Source organism: Phalangium opilio, unplaced genomic scaffold (assembly GCF_054372755.1).
Source record: "Phalangium opilio isolate 3A_F unplaced genomic scaffold, DU_Popi_V2 ptg000054l_1, whole genome shotgun sequence".
Taxonomy (NCBI): Eukaryota; Metazoa; Arthropoda; class Arachnida; order Opiliones; family Phalangiidae; genus Phalangium; species Phalangium opilio.
This window is the reverse complement of record NW_028324173.1, coordinates 6,197,169-6,209,978: the sequence shown is the minus strand read 5'-3', so window position 1 is coordinate 6,209,978 and position 12,810 is coordinate 6,197,169. Positions and strand designations below refer to the sequence as shown.

The window sequence follows — 12,810 nt, the reverse complement described above, 5'->3', positions numbered from 1 at the left end:
ACACTTTTTCCTGGCAGCTTTCGAATATTCTTTTCCATCGGCCTATAACTGTTCCCAAGTCTGCATTATGTAATTATCATTTTCCAAATAGTCAGTAATCTTAGATTTTTTTGTTTCATTGTCCTTTAAAGGCGCCTCAGTTTTAACGGTATGGGCAATCAGACCGCATACGTGCTTAAAAAACTGAAATGCTGGTGCTGAAAGGTATAATAGGCCCCCTCTATCCTGCTTGGTAGTCCAGTCGTGGTATATTTCTTTAGCCTCGCTTTTCTTAACAAACAATTTGCCCAAAACTTCGGGCACTCGTATAAACCAATTAATTGATTTACTGCGTATCCAGCTATCTGATGAATTGTTTTCATTTCTCTACTTCTTGCTTCATCAAGCTTTAAAATCTTCCTTTGTGGTTGCTTTACTACACAGTGCTGATCCACACTGGACAGAGATTTCTCTTTTTCCAAAGAACTGGAGTGTATTTCATTAAATAGGCGTTGGGAAAAAATTGTTGTCACTAGGTCTTTATCTTTGTGACTAAGATTCCTGAATGATTCCATTGGATAAAACGACTGTCTTAAATCATCTTTAAACTCATCAGAGGTCAAAAGCTCGTGCCTTTTGGCTGTAAACCGGTTTTTATCGAGCAACCCAGTTTTACAATCGGCGAAAATGGACAACTTATCAAATGCTTCTTCTGATAACTCTCTAATTTTAGTTTTTCGTATTTCTTCCAATGCATCCTGCAATTGAATGACTATTAGACATTAAATACTATAAAGTATTGAAATGAATCAACTCATATTTATGTTGATAGTTGGTATCACTTAGCGTAGCCGCGTAGCTCAACTAATGTAGCTCGGTGCCTCAGCCATTTCCTTTACCATTAATACCAGAAGTAATATAAGAAACCTCCCGTAGGGAGGTTCTTATATTACTTTTGTTAATACTTACGATAACAGATTTTGATCTCCCAATATATGTAACCTTATTTAAGTTCGAAGCATTAGAAAGAATACTTGCTAAGTTTTCTTTCAAGAATTTTTTATCAAACTTAATACCTGCAAAAGTATAAACACAAGTGACACATCAGCCCTCTTTCTCCAAGATCATATTAACCAAAGCTTAAGAGAATTCTTACCTGAATCAATCTTTCTTTGTTGCGCCTTTGTGGGTTTTTTTAAAATAGTGATCTTACAATAATTATGGTCCTTTTGAATCACATAATTCTCCATGATCCTACTATAATGTAGTTAAACCGGCCAAAGTCATTATCTAAAACGATGGAAGCCTGGAACCATACTGCCGCTATATTTTGAATTTGCTAAGTCGAGACATGGTCGAGAGAGGGCGTGATAAATGTAACCAAAAAAGCATCATGGTGGTTTTACCACGGTGTGCAAGAATCTTTCCCCATTCCATCCCCCACAGTTTTCTCCCACTTGGGGGTGAAACTTACTACGCATAGTGACCGAGAAACGCTACTGAATTCGACTCCTCCCCCCTTTCTCCATGGTTTAAGTGAAGGGGAAATAAGCATTCTTTCCTTTGCATTTCCCTGGTGTCCTTGAAAACCAAAGATAACGAATGCTTTATGCATTGAATGGAGTTGTCACTTGTCAGCCGATTTGTGATATTTAACATTGGCCTGTTCATACTCTTTCGCTAACCCTATTGTAACACAAGGGATTGGAACCTGAATGCAAGATTAACAGTACCAGGGATAGATTTAATTTTAGAAGTAGGAATGGAGAACAGAGTAATGTGGGCGCGCGTCAAAGTCCCCCCCCCTGGGGTGTATGAAAGAACATAGCAACAGATGTAAAATGGAAAATTACGTATTTTTCGCCGTTCCCGTCAGCAAAGTCATCAAAACGTAGTTTAAGTGAGCCAGTAAGATAACTAAAAATTTTCGTTACGTGTTGGAGGGAGGGGCTCTATACTGAAGTAAATACAAACCGTTCTCCATTCCCACTTCTAAAATTAAATCTATCCCTGACTGGATATAATTAAACCAAGAACTAATTTACTATAAGAATACCTAAGCCACTAGATTTTACGCTTCTACTCTTACGCCGGTGTTAGTGGACAAGTAAGCCCCACCCCTATCATGTCCGCCATTGCTCCGCGCTTTCCTATTGGATCCCGTGGGGATAGGTCATACAGACGCGATTGACGTTTTCCGAATAGAGAAAAAACCTCGAGCAAATTAACAGAAAATGGAGGCTGCCAGCGGTGCTCAAACGGTTAGGGAATGGTTTTTAATTGCCATTAACAACAAGTTAGTTAAAGGTTTTGAACCTAACTTAATGGATTTTGAATACGCGTCTCTATGTGAAATCGTTAGTTCTATAATTGTTTCTAAACCGAATCAGGTGTACTATACTTATGATTTTGTGAGTTCCAAAAACCAAACCAAGGCTTAACGAAATGGTAAAAGAGATAGATGGTGGAAAACATAGAGTAAGATAAAATATTAAGTCCCGCCTTGGTTTCCAGCCTCCCCCCACCCATGAGGCGGATTGTCGACTATCACCCGTGCACCGGACGCCTTTTTAGGCCTTCTTATAGTAAATTTCTTCTTGATTAAACCCTTTATTCAAAAATATGCCTTTAATGTTTTCTAAAACAGCATACATGTTCCAAGACAAAAGTAACATTTTCAACACCGACAAGTTAGGATATTTCTTTTCTGAGTACCGAATAATCGGAATCAATGTATTTAAATCGTTCATTTATCTTTACTTAAACATTTATCCAAGCCTTCTTCTTGAGATATTATTTCAAATATTTAACAATGTTAATTAGAAATTGCGAGAAAAACAAAACAGAATAAAAAAAAGTGCCAATACTTTTTGGGAGTAAGTCAAAACTTGCGTGTTTTATTTTTCGTCCACAAGGTTTTTACTGAACATTTTGAAAACACTTTTGAGTAATCTCTTGCAAATTTCTGGTTCCAACTGCTCGTATGAATCTGTAGGTAAAACAGCATTCTCATTGGAGGCCACGAATTTCACAGCTGCACTTTTCAGACAGTTTGATTCATATAAAACCGCGGACTGAAGTACATATGCGGCGTTCTCCACGGAAATAGCTGGCACTATGCTCTCGACACACATACCCTTCAAATTTGGTAAAAGACAGAGGTGGGCGGCTTCCAGCAATCCAAAATGGTTGTCTTTAATGTTGGGTGGTTTCTGACCAGTGTAGAAGTAATGCAACAAGTCCTTGACCACTGGGGCGTCAAATACGCCACTCCAATCGACGGAATTCGTTTGACTTTCTTTCATATCTGTTTGGAACATTTTTTTGAAATACTCGGAACGTGATGCCAAGACGAACTTGTGACAAGGAAATTCCTGATGCTTGGTTTTGATAATCGTGTCTGTTAAGGTTCCTTCATCAAACAATGACTTTTGACCTTCGAGAAACTTGTTCTCGTCGCATGAAGCAATGGTGACAAATATTTTTGTGATTTGATTATATAATGTTTGACCACCGAGGTTTATGTTAGGAAAGTGGAGGCCATTGTATTTTAGGTGATACTGCAGGGCTTCCATTTTAAATATATACCCGCCTTGTGTTTCCACTTCACAATAGCATCTTTCGTAGCGTATATTTTTATCCGTTGAGGAAACTGTTAAATCCAGGAAACAAATGCCATTTTTTTCATACTTATACGTATACTTCATTTTCCACTTGTGATAATCATCTCCTTGTTGATCGTGCGCAGCGATATTTACAGTCCATTCCTCATGATCCAGTAATAGATTTCGCTCAAACGTTTGCTTTCTAATCTTAAAAATTCTTTCGGTCATAATTCCTCCTTAAAGCATAACTTGAAACAATTTTTCAGTGCACAAATAACGCGTCTAAATTTTATCAACAGTTCAGGACAACTAACTATCTCACTCCCAAGTATTCTAAGATCCCTCTTTCGTTCGGCCAATGAAGTGACTACCATGACTGGTTTTTTGAAATACTTTTAGCTCCATCCTATATTAAGTTGGGGTTATTAGATTCAACCGAGCCGTCAGTCGTTTGAAGTACTAAGATAGCAAATGTTTTGTCATGTCGCTTACCCTGAGGGCGGAAAATAGCCTAATTTCGAGGCTTCAATAGATAGACCATTTCAAAATGGGGGGGGGCGCAGTATCGTCTTTTTGACCCTTATTTTTGAGGTCATGGGAAAAAATTCAGAAACTTAATGAAACAATTAGGTTTAGTTTTGACCAGATGTAATACAGTTGACGTAGAAATAGTTGTTTTAAAAATGTAAATCCCTTTTAAGTGTGGTTGTTTTTCATTAAAATTGAATTGGGTTTGTTTAGAAGTTACAACATGTTGTTGTCGAAAAAAATCGAAAGGAAATTTGAAAGTTTATTGTGATTAGAATTTACTAATTTAAAACATTATGTCATCAAAAAGAACTCAAAAATTTACTGTGAAGTATATGAAAGTAAAGTTATTTAAAACAACATTAGTTTCAAGTACGATTTATCTTCCACAAGAAGGAAAGTGCATTCACTCGATATAAGTGTGGCCGTATTATGGGCCAATGTTAACATCTTGTTTGGCAGATTTCAACATAGCAATTTCAGTAGCGTTACTATGATAACAATATAAAGAAGGGGCCGTTCATAAAACTACATCAAACGGTTTTTTGGAGATATGAATCGTAAAGTGGTGGAGGGCACGGTTTTTGTGACGTCACTTATTCAACATCTTGTATATATATTTCAGAAAGTGGATTATTTGTTTTTCCTTTATGGTCTTAAGTATTTACCGAATTTGAACAAACTGAATGGTTGATACAAGTAACACCAGTTGAAGGTTCATTATAAGTTCACTAACCGCGTTTTCCATGTATTGGTACCATTCCTTGATTCCCCTCTTTATTCCCCAAATTTATTGGACCTAAACAGATGTAGATATAGCGCCATCTCTAGGCAAAATAAATCGTTTATTTTTTAAAGATGGCAGCGCTCAATTTAGGCGGAATTTAAATTTCGAGACTTTATAATTACGAACGTAATACAGGCTTAATAAGTAATTGGAAATTTTTGATTGGTGGCAATATATTAACGTTATTTCAGCTGTTATGAACATGTGCTAAAGTTTGAATATATTCTACAATTTATTTTCACGTCTAGGACACGTGATATTTGGTCCAATTTTCTTATGACTGTGACGACGCATACTTATCGCATCTTATAAATTTCTAACATGAACTTATGCTCAGAAGCGTTTGAAAGAGAAGGAATTCGGTAAAACACCCATTTCTTACCCTGCATAAATTCCGAAGTTTTTTTCCTATAGAAAGTTGTTCGGGCCTAAAATGTGAGAAATTTCCCATTTTATGTAAGACATTATGAGAGATTTGTTTGTTTATAAAAGACGTATAGATACTAGTGTTTGTTCATTAATATTTTCACAGTGGATCCGCATTCTACTGTTATAGCAGGGATAGATTTAATTTTAGAAGCAGGAGTGGAGAACGGTTAGTATTTACTTCAGTCCGACTCATAGCCCAGTATAGAGCCCTTCCCTCCAACACGTAACGAAAAGTTTAAATTATCTTATTAGCTCATTAAAACTACGTTTCGATGACGTTGCTGACGGGGATGGCGAAAAATACGTAATTCCTTTTTATCTCTGTCGCTATGACGCGCCTCTTCTTTCATACCCCCCCCCCTCCGTCTCGTGGAAGGGGGTCCGGGACTTTGATGCGCACCCACATTACACTGTTCTCCATTCCTGAATCTAAAATTAAATCTATCCCTGGTTATAGATAAATCACACAATTCCATCCCCTTCAAAATAACTAATGAATGAAAAATTTGACTTTACCACAAATTCTCTCCTTTCACTCTAAACGCGTTCACTAATATGTGCATAGTGCATTCGCAATGCACTGTTATAAAAAAATCATAATTCTCTCCCTTTCAAAATCACCAGTCCCTCTTTTCGTTCTCCCTTTGAAAAGACGAACGAATACTGCGACATCTTCAGACGAAGTGAAACTGATACCCCATAGTTTAGATGTACACATCAAACGATGTGGCTAAAAAAGCCCCTACCCCAGTAAATTCCATTTCAAAATTGCATTTTAAATTATATTTGCCATATAATGTATATCAGTTCTGCACAACTTATAACTCGCAATTACCCAAATACAGATTGAGGAACATATGTTTATTACTATTATAGAATCTGTATACAAATGTTTTAAGATAATTTTTAGATAACAAAACTGTAGTTATTAAATCTTTTCAAACCAACACCGCAGATCATTTATATTTAAACACAAATCAAAATTTATAAAATACATTGAAAACTTCGACAGAAAATAATCTTTTCAAATATTTGCCATTATTATTTCTAAACTATAATGACAAATGAAATATATTTTTATACTGTTACCAAAACCACAAAATTAAATCATTCATTAAACAGTAATAGAATTACGCCTTCGATACCAAAAACACGTTTAAAATCATAACCTTGTTATTCATATTTAAAAGTAGATATATCCAGTTATAAAATGCATGCAGTAATTTCATTTTTCATCGTTAAGCATCTTTTCCCTGAACATTTCGAAAACCCTTTTGAGCAATGTCATGTAGATATCTGGTTTCAATTTCTCGAAGAAATCTGTAGCCAAAACATTATCCCAATTTGTAGCCACGCATTCCACGACTGCTCTTTGCAGACTTTTTGATTCGTACATTACCGCCGACTGAAGTACATCAGCGGCGTTAATCACGCAAACAGCTTGTAGTATGCTTCTGACACACATCTCTTTCAAATCGGGTAAAAGACAAAGTTGGGCGGCTTCGAGCCATCCAAAATGGTTGTCGGTAATGTTGGGGGGCATTTCACTAGTGTACAGGAAATGCAACAAATCCTTGACCACTGAGGCGTCAAATACCTCAGTCCAGTCGACGCACTTAGTTTGACTTTCCTTCATTTCCGTTTGGAACATTTTCTTGAAATACTCGGAATGCGACGCCAAAACGAACTTGTGACAAGGAAATTCCTGATCCTTGGTTTTGATGATCGTGTCTGTTAAAATTCCTTCATCCAACAATGTCTTTTGACCTTCGAAAAACTTTCCGTCGCACGACGCAAAGGTGATAAAGATTTCCAGTTGTTCTTTGCCACTGCCAGAATGTAGTTTTATAGAGGAAAAGTTGAATTTATCGAACATTGGACTACTGAAGGTTTTCCTGAGCGTCGGAAAGCTCTCTAAACCGTTAATGTGGACTTCCACTTCGCATTTTTCGTACGCCACATTCGCATCCAATACAGAACCCGTAAAAGTGAAGGATTCCACTCGGAAATCAATAAGATGCCTGGAGATCTCAATTTTAAACATCCAAGTGTGTGATACATCTCCGTGTTGATCGTGTGCTTTAATGTTTTCTGTCCATTCATCGGATAGTGTCCCTGTTATATTTTTCCGAAACATTTGCTTTCGTATCTTAAAAACTCTTTTTATTGAAGCTTGGGAGGACATAATTCGACTTTGAAACGTAACCAAGAAAAAAATAATGAGACTATCTCTTAACCACCGTTGACTTTCAACGCGAGCGACCAAATGCCAGACTCTTTTGAGTTTTGTAATTTTAGCAGTTTCCAAACAGTCACATGGGCATTTTTAGTCACGTCTTTTTTACGATGAAAATATTAGTTTGTTCCTAGCCGTCCGTTGCGTGTATTAGTAGTAGTAGTAGTAAAATTATCCTTAGCAGACCCGCGTAACATGTAACATTCCTCCAGAAAAGGGGAAAGAACCATGAATTCCCTCAACCCTTCAGCGGCCGAATTCAGCTGCCAAAGAAATCTCCTCCTACCTCTCCTAAGCTCGCTCATTGGTCAATCCAAATCAAACTTGAGGCTTTTCATTGGCGGTGGCGGTTTTGGGGCAAAACTCACTTACGACTTGTGAGAGGTTGAAATTTTCGAGCAGACGACATTGACACGTGTCAAAATATACACCAAATTCAAAGTAGTAATTTTAGAACTCGGCAAACCGTTCAGCATCATGAATCGATTAATTGACCGGTTTTTTTTTTGCTTTCTTTTTCCACCGGAACTTAGCAGACTACACTTCGTCGTTGCTAATGGCGGTAATGGCAGGTAATGGACTATATTGTTCTTGGTGTTGTTGACTTTAGAAAGAAAGACAACTAAATTATTGTTTTAAATAATGTTAGTTTACAAAATATAAGGGTTTGCGTTGTTGTAGTTTAAAAAATATGCCTTTGTTTTGTGGGAAAATGAAGTCGAACTCTGCCCGAAGTCGAAAAGGATTTACACCGAGGCTTATGACGAAGAAAGTCCTCTGTAGACTGTAGTAAGTAGTAAAGAAAGATTTTATTGTTTCTGTTATTGACTTATTGTTTGGTTCTGTAAGATAAGTTTCAAGCAACAGAGGCACGCTAGTAAATGATTGGAACATGAAATGAGGCACCATCCCATAGCGAAGGTATTTCGTCATTCATTGGCCATGACCAAGATAATTGTGTTTTGATACAAATATGATTGCCTAATCCTTATGGGTCATGAAAGCCTGATTCGATATGCTTATAATATATATTCCATGACTGTCACAGCCATCTTCCCTGGCACTTGGCACCATGAACTGTACCTATTTTATAATCAAAGCACCAACAGCGAAAGAAATACTTCTACCTTTTATTAAGCAACTATTGCATTAATGTTCAACTGGTAAATAATGTTGCACACATGTCTAACAAGTAGAAATATTCATATGCTTTTCTTTTATTATAGATTTGTGGTAATGACGTGTTTGACATGAACCCGAATAGGAACTATTTTTGACCTCTATAGTAGGAATTTCTCTTCATTTTCTTCTGTTACTAACAGGTTTATTTTAGCAAATTAAAGATAGCAATACAGGGACAATGTACTTTAATAACTTCATTCACTGTCAAAACACCACACAGAAGAGGAAAGATAACTGGATAAAACATCAGGGATCACAGATAGGTTAAATGATGTCAACAAGGAAGATTGTTGGTTGGAAGAGATCAAGAAGATGTTGAGCATCTTGAAAGGCGATATATGAAAGAAGACTGCTTCGACAATGGAGAGCGGTAAAACTGGAGGCCGAAAAAGTTACGTCCATGAACTCCTAAAATGTACCTTTATTCCTAGTTTTGAACTTGACATTTGTCAGTATGCCGTAAATTGTTAGCTTATACTCGAATTCGGATATTCTCCAGCAATGTATGTAAATATGTAGTTGGTAAATGTCCAATGGAACTGTTGGAGAAATAATAATGAAACACAAGAAAGAGAGTAGGGGTGACGGTATAGAACCAAAAATTTTACCCCCCTTCTTTCCCCCCCTTTCAGGGGGGGGGGTAAAAATTTTTGGTTCTATACCTTCACCCTTTAGGGGGGATGGGGGGGGGAATTGATGACGTCACGTGATGGTGTTGCGGGGGGAGGAGAGGGGGGGGAATTGACGACGTCACGTGATGTTGTTGGCGGGAAATTTGAATTGGTGCGTCCTTGTTGGTGGATGTTTTAGGGGTATATTTTAGCGTCTTTGGTGATGCTTGTTGCCGATTGTTGCGCCACCTGGTGGTGGGTTTTTTTTTATTTTATGATGTGGCTAATTTTAGGCTTATTGTATGGTAGATCTTCCTTGTTGGTGGATGTTTTGGGGGTATATTTTAGCGTCTTTGGTGATGCTTGTTGTCGATTGTTGCGCCACCTGGGGGTGGGGTTTTTAATTTTATTTTATGATGTGTCTAATTTTAGGCTTTTTCTATGGTAGATCTTGAAAAAAATAGGCTTATGCTATGGTAGATCCTGAAAAGATAGGCTTATGCTATTGTAGGCTTAATTTATGGTAGATCCTCTTAGGCTTATGCTATTGTGTATCCTCAAAAAGATAGGTTTTTTTCTATGGTAGATCCTGGTTGGTTTATGCTATATTAGATCCTGAAAAGATAGGTTTATGCTATTGTAGGCTTATTTTATTTTATGGTAGATCCTGGTAGGTTTATGCTATATTAGATAGGTTTATGCTATTGCAGGCTTATTCTATGGCAGATCCTGGTAGGTTTATGCTATATTAGATCATGAAAGATAGGTTTATGATAGGCTTAGTCTATGGTAAATGCCGAAAAAGATAGGTTTATGCTATTGTAGGCTTATTTTATGGTAAATGCCGAAAAAGATAGGTTTATGCTATTGTAGGCTTATTTTATGGCAGATCCTGGTAGGTTTATGCTATATTGGATCGTGAAAGATAGGCTTATGCAAGGTTTATTCTTTTGTAAATGCTGAAAAAGATAGGCTTTTGGTATTTTAGACTTATTCTATGGTAGATCCTGGTAGGCTTATGCTGTATTATCTTCTTTGGTAAATGCTGCAAAAATATACTCTTATGCTAGGTTATTCTATGGTAGATCCTAGGCGATTTAAAATAGCTTCGTACATGCATTTTATAACTTGATCATTCAAAAGGTTGTAGTGAAATTTCATAAAACTAAATTTATCGTTCAGTTTCCCTGCTTCGGCCTTTGTTAGAGTGAATACGCTATCATCGTCGAATACTATACTCCCCTCCATAACGGTTACTTTTATTTTCAAGTTTAAGTAACGATAATTACCCCAGTCGCTGAATAGATCTCCGTCCACTCCTCCATAAATTCCTTCAAAACGTCTTCCGAGATGCTAACAATGAATCTATCCTTTTCTGTCAAAAGTAGACTTGACTCTTAACCAATCACCCCGAAAACGGCATAACATTCATGCCCATAGTCTAACGAGTGCATTTGCGCGGTTTTCTCGAGAGTACGGGTTGATATTTAACCTGAGGGTATATTGACTGATTCTTATCTTTTTTATTGTCCTTTCTTGGCAACCCACCCGATGGTTTAGGACCTTAAAAGGGGGCGTGGCTAAAGCGTAACGAATGGAATTTATCCCCGTCGGCTTTTTATTTATAGGTAGAATAACCTGGTGGTGGTTTTCTTGATGGCGTCAGCACTAATTTTTGATGACGTCACGTGGCTGATAACTGTAGGGGTAGGCTTATGCTAGGCTTATGTTATGGTAGATCCTGAAAAGATAGGCTTATGCTAGGCTTATTCTATGGTAGATCGTGAAAGATATGCTTATTCTTGGTTTATTCTATGGTAGATCATTAAAGATATGCTTATGCTAGGTTATTCTATGGTAGATCCTAGTAGGTTTATACTATATTAGAGCTTGAAACATGGACTTTTGCTAGGTTTATTCTTGGTAAATGCTGAAAAATATAGTCTTATGCTAGGTTATTCTATTGTAGATCCTGGTAGGTTTATACTATACTAGTTCTTGAACCATAGGCTTATGCTAAGTTATTCTATGATAGATCCTGAAACAATGGCTTATGTTAGGTTATTCTAGTTGTATAGGCGGAAGAATCAGAGTTTGTATTAGGTTTAGAACATTTAATGAGCACGAAAATCTGATTTTTCATAGAAAAATTACTACCGTTTTTTCATACGAATACTACTAAAATACACATGAATATTGATTAAAATACTGGCATTTATATAATACTACCTTAAAAAACACCAATTTTACCATGCACAAGTGGCTTATTAGACACTAATACCGATTTTCTATACGAATAATAATACTAAACTACATGGGATTTATATAAAATACATGCAAAGGTTATAGCTGACTACTACTAAAATACCCATTAATATTGAATAAAATACTGGCATTTATATAATACTACCTTAAAAAACACCAATTCTACCATGCACAAGTAGCTTATTAGAAACTAATACTGAATTTCATACGAATAATACTAAATTACACGTGATTTATATAAAATACATGCAAAGGTTATAACTGACTACTACTACTAAAATACCCATGAATATTGATTAAAATACTGGCATTTATATAATACTACCTAAAAAATCACCAATTTTATCCTGCACGAGTGACTTATTGGAAACTAATACTGAATTTCATACGAATAATACTAAATTACACGTGATTTATATAAAATACATGCAAACGTTATAGCTGACTACTACTAAAATACACATGAATATTGAATAAAATACTGGCATTTATATAATACTACCTTAAAAAAAACACCAATTTTATCATGCACAAGTGGCTTATTGTAAACTAATACTGAATTTCATACGAATAATACTAGATTACACGTGATTTATATAAAATACATGCAAAGGTTATAGCTGACTATTACTAAAGTACACATGAATATCGACTAAAATACAAACATTGTTATGATGCAAAGTGAAACATACCCTTTTTTATGAAGCAAAAGTTGATTTGTATTAACTATGATGCTTCCAAAATTCTATTTCATCTCAAAAGTCACTGCCGTACCTGATTTAAATCTCTGGTGAATCATCTGTCCATTTGTAACACGGGCACAAGTCCTTAATCCGGTATTTAAACTCACCGCACAGAGTACAAAAGTTTCGCTCGTCAAGAAGATGTCTTCGCTCTTTATGGGTCGACATACGGATAAGGTTTTTAGATTGAACTAAAACACAACGTCTGAAGTGCGCACAGTCACGTGATGTGCAGAAATAATTTAATTGGCCGCAGTCAGGCACGTCTTTTAAAGTCCCAGCACAATGAGGGCAATGTAGATGACCCGTACGTGGCATGGGGGCATACCCTAGTTTTTTGAGGTTTTCATGAACATTTTCGGCCATACCGAAAGAGATGTGGTCAGATGAATGAAATATACCGGAATATTACTTATTATGCTAAAACTTTTACCGATCTTAACAT

The 12,810-nt window shown here is 36.4% G+C and overlaps 1 long non-coding RNA gene across 3 annotated transcripts; it reads left to right on the top strand.

Annotated features, from left to right (window-relative positions):
• The first annotated feature begins 8,245 nt into the window (after window positions 1–8,245).
• Window positions 8,246–9,213, top strand: LOC149672194 (uncharacterized). 3 transcript variants are annotated; one of them, XR_016367196.1, is made up of 5 exons: window positions 8,246–8,353; window positions 8,414–8,485; window positions 8,613–8,727; window positions 8,791–8,886; window positions 8,967–9,213. It is a non-coding gene; the product is annotated as an uncharacterized LOC149672194 (long non-coding RNA). The 3 variants fall into 3 exon arrangements; XR_016367195.1 differs by lacking the exon at window positions 8,791–8,886 and having other exon boundaries at window positions 8,887–9,213; XR_016367194.1 differs by having other exon boundaries at window positions 8,791–9,213.
• The last annotated feature ends 3,597 nt before the right edge of the window (window positions 9,214–12,810 follow it).